Source organism: Podarcis liolepis, assembly GCF_965112155.1.
Source record: "Podarcis liolepis genome assembly, chromosome: 6".
Lineage (NCBI taxonomy): Eukaryota > Metazoa > Chordata > Lepidosauria > Squamata > Lacertidae > Podarcis > Podarcis liolepis.
Window position 1 is genome coordinate 65,626,691 of NC_139559.1, and position 9,154 is coordinate 65,635,844.

The following is a 9,154-nucleotide window of genomic DNA, read 5'->3' on the forward strand; positions in this document are numbered from 1 at the left end:
GGTTACTTGCATTACTTGTAGTCTTTCTGGGTATGCATGTAAAAGAATCCATAATACGGTAAATGGTTTCAGTGATCCCGCACTATGCAACAAGTAAAATGAAAGTTTTCATTAATATTAACCTATAAATATTTTATTTGAGCAAACTCTCATTCCAAAGGTCTTTTTGAGCCACGCCAAGCTATATGTTCAAAGTAAAAGTAAAAAATAATAATATTAAAAATGCCTCCCTTGCATCTGTTGAGCCAGATTCTGATTATCTGCCATTTTGTCAGGATTATTTGACAATGTGGGCAATGGTTGAGCTGTCAGTAGACCATTCAGCATGGTTTAAGGCAGGGGTAGGCAACCTAAGGCCTGGGGGCCAAATGTGGCCCAATCGCCTTCTCAGTCCGACCCATGGACGGTCTGGGAATCAGCGTGTTTTTACATGAGTAGAATTTGTCCTTTTATTTAAAATGCATCTCTGGGTTATTTGTGGGGCCTGTCTGGTGTTTTTACATGAGTAGAATGTGTGCTTTTACAGTGGTACCTCGGGTTAAGTACTTAATTCGTTCCGGAGGTCCGTACTTAACCTGAAACTGTTCTTAGCCTGAAGCACCACTTTAGCTAATGGGGCCTCCTGCTGCTGCAGTGCCACCGGAGCACGATTTCTGTTCTCATCCTGAAGCAAAATTCTTAACCTGAAGCACTATTTCTGGGTTAGCAGAGTCTGTAACCTGAAGCGTATGTAACCCGAGATACCACTGTATTGAAAATGCATCTCTGGGTTATTTGTGGGACATAGGAATTCGTTCATATTTTTTTTCCAAAATATAGTCCGGCCCACATAGTCTGAGGGATGGTGGACCGGCCCACAACTGGAAAAGGTTGCTGACCCCTGGTTTAAGGTGATGATACAACAGCCCTGGTTCTGGTTTATGTCTGGATGGAAGGCTGCCTGGGAACTGTATCCATGTTACCTTAAGGGGGAAAGGAAGGGGAAATGGGATTTCAGCAAATATATTTTAATGGTATTGAGTCTTTTATTTTTCACAAGTTGCTCTTCTTAATCAAAATACCAATATATTTTATGGCAAAGAACTCTCACTAGAATAATGTGTTTTATTTTATTGCAATTTATATTACAACTTAATCAGAACTGGTTTGAGTGTGATGAATCTGGCTTCCAGGGTCTCCCCAGATCTATGCTCTTGGCGAATGATTAAGGTCACATTTAATATATGCTGATCTCCCAGAAGCATTGGCTAGTCTTCACCTCTACAGAATTCCAGGGGGGAAAGCAGAATCGGTAAAGCTCTTTTTAACATAGATGTGTGATATATATAGAGAAGAAACCTATTGTATGTGGAATTATGAAAGGTGAGCTAAGAAAAGGGTGAATGTTTGCCTTGGTTGTTTCCCCCCAATAAAAGCAGTTCAGCCAGGAACTGCCTCTCTCAGAGCTGATTCACACAAGTGTGATAATGGGGGCTACTATCCAATTTAAAATGTTTAGTTGATCATTAGCTCTATAACTTAAGTAATCAATTACATTTAAATACAGTATGTTTACATATTACAAAAATGGTGCCTTTTGGAGGTATGATCATTTACAATTTAATAAACCGTTACCTAAATGGATAAAGTATCTGCTGTTACTCCATACCTAATTCACTCCCTAATTTACAGAGATATGCAAGGACCGATGCAAACAAGTAAAGTGATTCCTTAACTTTCAGCACTACTTATTAAAATTGCCCTTTACAAATGAAAGGTTGGGCTGATTAGCAATTAAGCAAATTACAAGTTGTACCCCAACTAATAGTTGATTGCTCATTGCTTAGATTAGATGTATTGTGTTGGAGAGTATGATATTTTTACAACTGCATAACAAATGATAAAAGCAAATGGGACCTATAACAACATGTTGCAGTAGAGTGTTCCTCAACAGTATTTCAGCCAATCAGCTAGCCAGATCTTCCTTCAGACTCCTCCTTTCCATTCCTCCCCCTCCCCCCTGGATTTTTTTGTGCCACTTCAACAAGTGCATTCTGTGTCCACTGAAGATGCTCATTTTTCATTAGGCTGTGCTCTTTTGCAGATTTTCTGTTTGTTTTTTGCCTCCTTAGGTTTCCCCACCTTTAGGTTTCCTAAGTGTACTGATACCTCATTTTCAGTAGCTCCGTTTTGACTGCATGAGTGTAGCAGGGTTAGATGAGGACCTGGAAGACCAGAGTTCCAATCTCCACTAAGCTCACTGGATACTTGGGGAGCCAGTCAAGCCTCTCAGTCGACCCTACATCACAGGGTTGTTGAGAATAAAATAGGGAGGAGCGGGAGGAGAACCATGTGTACCACCTTGCGATCTTTGGAGAAAAGGTGTAATATAAATTTAATTTTAAATATAATTCAGTCCTGAGCTCTCTGTTAGTACATGTGATGATATTATGTCTATGTGGTGATATATGTGCAATTTGTGAGACTTGAAAATGGACAGAAATTGAAAGGTATGGAGGAACAGCAGATACTTTATCCATGTTCATCACCAGGGGAAGGTTCTGAGAGTTTCAGAGAACGATGTTTCAGACAGGTAATAACCACTTGAAGCTGCATTCGCCACATTAAGCATGTGTGAATTTATCCCATGGTGAGCTGGAAGGTAGAATATTGCCACCGTTGATCTAATCATCTTGAACATGAATCTCTTAATATATTTGTAGGTGTAAAGGATTATTGGTTTAGGAAAATACAAATTTCCCTTCTTTGGAGTAAGGCTATTGCTCCATCTAACTGGATTTCCTCCAACATGAATAAAAGGCAGCCTCTGTTGTACAAAGCATAGAATTAACTTGGAAATAACTTAGAATAAAAGAACTGTAGAAGGGACCACAAGGCTCCTCTAGTCCAACTCCCTGCAGTGCAGGAATCTGTTTGCCCAGTGTAGGGCTCAAACCTACGACCCTGAAATTAAGACCTTGCTGTACTGTACATATGAATCTAAGACTCTGCATGTCACAAGTGAGAAAATGTGTTCTGATATACATTTTAAAATGTATAAGTATTTGTGTGGATAATTGTTAGAAATCTGTGCCATCTCCTGCCACAGTGCCCTCTACTGTTGCTTCACAATTTGGAAACTACATAGGAAAAAAAGAAGCAACAACAGACAACTTAAACAAAAATATACAGTTAATATATAAAATAGAGTTTTATATGTAACAGTTACCTTAATGCAAAGTTTTATATGTACACAAAAACACTTCATTTTCCTTCTGACACATCCTCCCTCTCAGCCTCCGGGTTCACACAAACTCTCAGCTTACACAAAAGTATCACGACAATAAGAGTTCCCGCAAACAATGGATTTAAGAAACACTGTCTGGAACTCTGTGCACATGAGCCAGACAAACTGCATTGTGATAACCATGTACAAACACAGGAAGTTGCCTTATACTGAGTCAGACTGAGTCAGTGCAAATAAACCACACGGACAGAGCACCGTTTAGTGCAGAATTACATTCAACTGAATGTTCAAAGTTGTGACTAGCCAGGTTCACACACAGTGCTAAATCAGTCTAGTGTAAATGTGCATGAACTAACTGCAATATATTGTTATTTCAGAATCTGTGGTTAGTGTTAAATTTGGTTTCTTGAAGCAAAAGCTTCCAATGTCTTTATGGCAGTACCGGCGGGTGTGCAGCACATAAACCCAAGGCACATAGCACCAAAGTGTGGCTTAGAGTTGCATGTCAATGCAGCTATTATTGGTTTTCCATTTATTTACCAACATCAATTTTTTCAACATCAATTTGAATTTGTATATTTTTCAAATTCCAAAATAAAAACCAACAAAAATGGAATGTTCCATATCTTAAAAACAGAATGAAACTCAACATTCCTATACAGTACTAGTATCTTCTACTATTGGAGAACAACATCCAAAGAGTTATGTGTAGCAGGTCTGAAAATATCAAGTGTTTTTTAATTGAAATAATAGTTCTGTTTCTTCTTCTCTTTCATCCCTTTCTTCAAAGTATATGCTACAAAGTCTCACCTTCCAATATATATTGGTCCTTTCTGAAGATAAGGAAATCAACATGCTCTGCACTCCAATGTTGTTTATTTTTCATTGCCAGCAAATTCAAACAAATGTTGTTTTATAATAACAAGCAAGATACAAACACCGTTCATTCCTGGAGTGCAAACACAAAGCAATGTTTGAATCATCTAAGGACAAAAATAAAAGGAAACTTGAAAATGATTTTAAGCCATGCAGTGAATTACTTTCAAATTCCAATCAAAGACAAACAAACGAGTTGTATATAAGATCTTTCCAGTTAATTAAAACTAGTTTGGAACTGTAATCAAGACGGGCGGGGGAGAAGTATAAATATTTTTTTAGATAAAAGAAAGGGGGGAGGGAGAATGTAGGTACCAGCCCACCTGAAGTCGTGGGACATGGTTTGTGAATACAAAACATGCACTATAAAACAGAACTGTGTTGAATTTAATACCTGAACTTGTCAATGTATGTTTTCCGTTCACTGATCCCCCAAAGAGTTGCAAAACCTTTTATTTGTCACATATTCCTATACACTGTATGCTTAAAAAGGCCCGCTTTGCTTTCTTTATGTGCATCCCTTCAGTTCAGCATTCTCATTTTCCAGTGATTCCCAAACTCCCCCTGCCCATGGACCTCTTGAAATTGCTATATTTCTTGGTGGATCACATAATGATTTTGCTGCCTGTTGCAGCAATTACAATGTACTATGCTAGATACTGTATGGTTTTTAAATTTTTTGTATGTCTTATTTCTTATAATGAATTCTATTGTATTGTAGTTTGAATTCCACGAAATTCAGGTTGTAAGTGTTCTTCGCAGACATGTGGAGAAGCTGGTAAAATGTGGACTGGACAAGGTAACTGTTAGGTGGATTTGTCGCTGGTTGACTGGCTGAACCCAAAGAGTACTAACTACTGGTTCCTCATTATCCTGGAAAAAAGTGACAAAGTGGGGTGCCACAGGATTCTGTCCTGGGCCCATTGTTGTCCAACATCTTTACAAATGACTTTTAAGAGGGAATTGAGGTGATGCTCATCACATCTGCATAGCAGGCATAGTTATAATGTTGCAGAAGACAGAACTGGGATTCAAAATGACATTCTCAAATGGGACCAGTTCTGGGCACCAGAACTGAAGAAGGATACTGACAAGCTGGAACATGTGCAGAGGAGAGAAACCAAGATGATTAAGGAAACCAAGGCTTATGAGGAACAGTTGAGGGAGTTGGGTATGTTTGGCCTAGATATGAGGAGACTGAGAGGAGATATGATATCTAAAGATGGCGCAAGCTTGTTTTCTCCTGCTCTGGAAGGTAGGACCCGAACCGATGGCTTCAATTTAGGAGAAAGGAGATTCCAACCAAACATCAGGAATAACTTTCTGAAAGTAAAAGCTGTCAGGGGAACAGAATCCTTCATTGGTTTTTATGCAGAAGTTGGCTAGCTGCCTGTCATGGGTGAGATTCCTACATTGCAGAGGATTGAACTAGATGACCCCCAGGTCCTTTCCAACTCTACAATTCTGTGATTTTATGAATGAAAAAGTTGGATGCTGACTGCTCAGGGGTCCCATAACTAGTTATCATGTCAGAGTCTCATTTATTATCAGAATTAACCAGACAAATTGCTCCACCAACTAAGAATGGCCATGTACCACTACCCACAGAATTGAGAAACAGTTTTCCATCTGTCAATCCTTTCCATGTACAGGACATGTGAGTTTCCCCATGTTGAATCAAATTAAGCCACAGGCCCTTCCTGTTTTGCAACCGTACACTCCTCAGAACCCAAAGACTTTGATTTCCCAGAAGCTTAGGGTAGACCCCTTGAAATTTATTTATATAGGTGGGCCTACTATGAATATGACTTGAGCTGCAGTCCTAACCCCATTTACTTGAGAGAAAGCCCCAGTGAATTCAATAGGCCTTACTTCTGAAGAGATGTGGTTAGTCAGAGATTGTGAAGAACCATGTGATGGCGTGATATAAATAATTACCTGGTTAATTACAATCCTATTAGTTTTTAAAACAATTTTATTACAATTATATGTTGATAAAGTGTCTTATTAGAAAGTTGCCCATATCTTAACTTTAGAAATCTTTTTGTTCAATTTTTAAACTAACAGATTTCTAGTGATTAACAATAATTTAGTGGCATACAGTTTAGTAATGTTTCATAATATCAACACTTAATTAATAAAAAATATTATACAAACTTAATAGTAATAACTGCAATAAACATTTAGCACAAAATAACTCATTAAATATTAAGAGAAATAATGAATCTGTAATGCAAGTGTCTAAATAAATGAAAAACTGCTCTTTTTGTAATATATTATCCTTATTTTACAATGTTTACTTGCTAATTTATACAACCTGGCAACAACCAACAAGCCTCTACTATTCATTAGAATAATAAAGGGGATTTCTTCTGTATTAATGAAACTGTGAAAGTAATATATATTCCAAACTGCAGGGAGAAAATGTCTCATAAGACAAATTATAAAACAAAGGTACAGCAGGATTGCTAGTAAATGTAGCCAGTGCTCAATCAGAAAAACTACTATGGATCCATTGTATGGATTCCAGAAAGATTTGAGATTAGGAATGCCTTTGTGCCATTTTATTTTTAAATTATAACAATATTATACTAAATTTACAGAACAATTCTACATTTACATTTCTGTGATTGTAGGTGGTAGAGCCATTATAGTTACATTCTCATAACATCTCCTGCATCCAATCCATCCCCAGTTCAGGACAGGAGGGGAAAACCACATGAAACTCAGGGTGCGAGATGAGGAAAGTGATTTTCATTTGATCTCTTTCCCCTGCATTGGAGTCAATGGAATTACGTACACGAGGTCCTGTTGTAGTGTAGATTTCCACTGTGTGGGCATGTTTGTGAAATGAGAAGGGCTAGGAGCAGATCTGTATTTCTAGTGTTATCATCAGTCTGCCGCTACATCCTAATGCTACTCAAATGATGAGCCAGTGAGTTTGTTTCATAAGTAAATATGTTCCTCAATACCAGTCTACTGCATTATTCGGCATACGTCTGCACTCCCTACGCTTCTAATCCAAAGTAAAGTGTGGCAATTGTATTTGTATTCCCTGCTCCGTGATATTAAACTACTGATCCTAGTTATACAACTTTGTTAAAATGTCCAAGTTGTATGAATGAAATCAGTTGTTTCTCTTGGAAGAATGGAAGAGTTTACTTGTGTTCCCTGGCATTGCCTCAGAGTTTCTGGCTTATTGTATTAAATCTCTTCTCCATGTCCAACCTGGCTCTTTTGTCCAGTCATTACTTGGCCTGATTACTGTGCCCCATATAGATGTTCTCTATAGTTTCCTACCTTTTTTCCCATTTGACTATCCTTCACCTCACTATTGCATCACTTTCCTTCTTCACTTTTCCTCCATTGACACCCTTCCTGTCTTTTTGCCTCCAGCACATATAACTCAATTGAGATTCACTCCTCGTTTGTGTACTCAAATTCGCTTGCATCATTCACCCTTGCATCCTGACAAGCACAAGTGAGACATTTGGATTGACTTTAGTTTTTAAAATCCCAGAAGGAAGTATTTAAGTCACACAATTACTGCTTTGTCCCTAGAGGGTATTTGTGTAACTTTAAATAGATGTCTTGTTATTTCATTACCAAATGTCTGTTTTGAGCTGGCCCTTTCCATCATGTCAATGAAATGTTTCTAGACATGGCTCAGTAAAGACAGGCTAGGTAAAGACATTTCTGCCGTAACTTGGCAAAACAGCATGTTTTCCCGAAGCTCTCTAGAATGTCCTATGTGATTTTAACAAGTTGTTTAGAGCAGGGATACAAAAATCTGAGGGCTTCTGAATGTTGTTGGATTTCAGTGCCTATCAGATGCAGCCAACATAGCCAATGGTCAACAACACTGGCAGGGCTACAGGATTGTCATTCCTGCGGACGTGGGTGACATTGTGGTCTAAACTACTGAGCCTTTGGGGCTTGCCGATTGGAAGGTTGGCAGTTCGAATCCATGCAACGGAGTGAGCTCCCATTGCATCTGTGTCAACCTAGCTGTTCAAAAGCATACCAACGCGTGTAGATAAAAAGGTACCACTGCAGTGGGAAGGTAGACGGCATTTTCGTGCGCTCTGGCACTCGCCACTGTGTCCCTTTGCACCAGAAGCAGTTTAGTCATGCTGGCCACTTGACCCGGAAAGCTGTCTGCAGACAAACACCAGCTCCCTTGGCCTGAAGCAAGATGAGACTTAACTGTCCAGGGGTTGTTTACCTTACATTCCTGATTTCAAGATTACTTGATCCAAACAGAGGTGTTGTCCCATTTCTTCAGGTTGGAAGTTTGGGTGAAACTCAGCTTGCTGAGAAGAGTTTATATAGGCTTAAAACAGACAGAGCAAGAAACCTGCAGATACTTAAGACCAGGCATCCCCAACCTTTGGCCCTCCAGATGTTTTGGACTACAATTCCCATCATCCCTGACCACTGGTCCTGTTAGCTAGGGATCATGGGAGTTGTAGGCCAAAACATCTGGAGGGCGCAGGTTGGGGATGCCTGCTTAAGACTATCCCCATACCTTTGACCTCTTTACTGACCTCCTTATCTCTTTCAGTAGACAAGCAGAGAGAATTTTCCTAAGTGGGGCAGAGTTCTCACTGCTGTGCCACCCAGAGGAGCAAAAACCAAGTTAAACAAGGGAAGCGTGTGTGGCAGTCATCCCACATGTTGCATGTGCCCACAGGCTGGTACAGCGGTGGGGTCCCATTGCCCCCAGAAAGGGATCGAACAAGTGGGCAGAGGTTGTGATGCCAGGCCTGATTTCCCCTCCACGTGTATTACCCAGAGAGTGAGCAAACACACGAAAATGTGTTTCGCTGGCATTGCTATGAAGCTCTTCATAGCAGGAGCCAGCTCCTAGGGGGCTGTGGTCCCTTCGCCCCCCATAGAATTTTGGAGGGGGCCGCCCCCCACCCCAAAAGTTGATACATATTGACATTCAGATAGGGTGGGTGCGCCCCATCGTATGATCGATTATGCGAGGCGCGGCTTACTTGTCCCCCTACAATATTTTATTGTCACCCTCCTGAAACCCTTTTTCAG

General features: G+C 39.8%; 1 long non-coding RNA gene across 1 annotated transcript; it reads right to left on the bottom strand.

The window, feature by feature from the left end:
* Nucleotides 1-1,177: 1,177 nt before the first annotated feature.
* LOC310710115 lies at nucleotides 1,178-9,097 on the bottom strand. Its single transcript, XR_014527814.1, has 3 exons — nucleotides 7,403-9,097; nucleotides 4,037-4,209; nucleotides 1,178-1,260 (listed from the first exon to the last, which is right to left on the bottom strand). It is a non-coding gene; the product is annotated as an uncharacterized lncRNA (long non-coding RNA).
* Nucleotides 9,098-9,154: the final 57 nt, after the last annotated feature.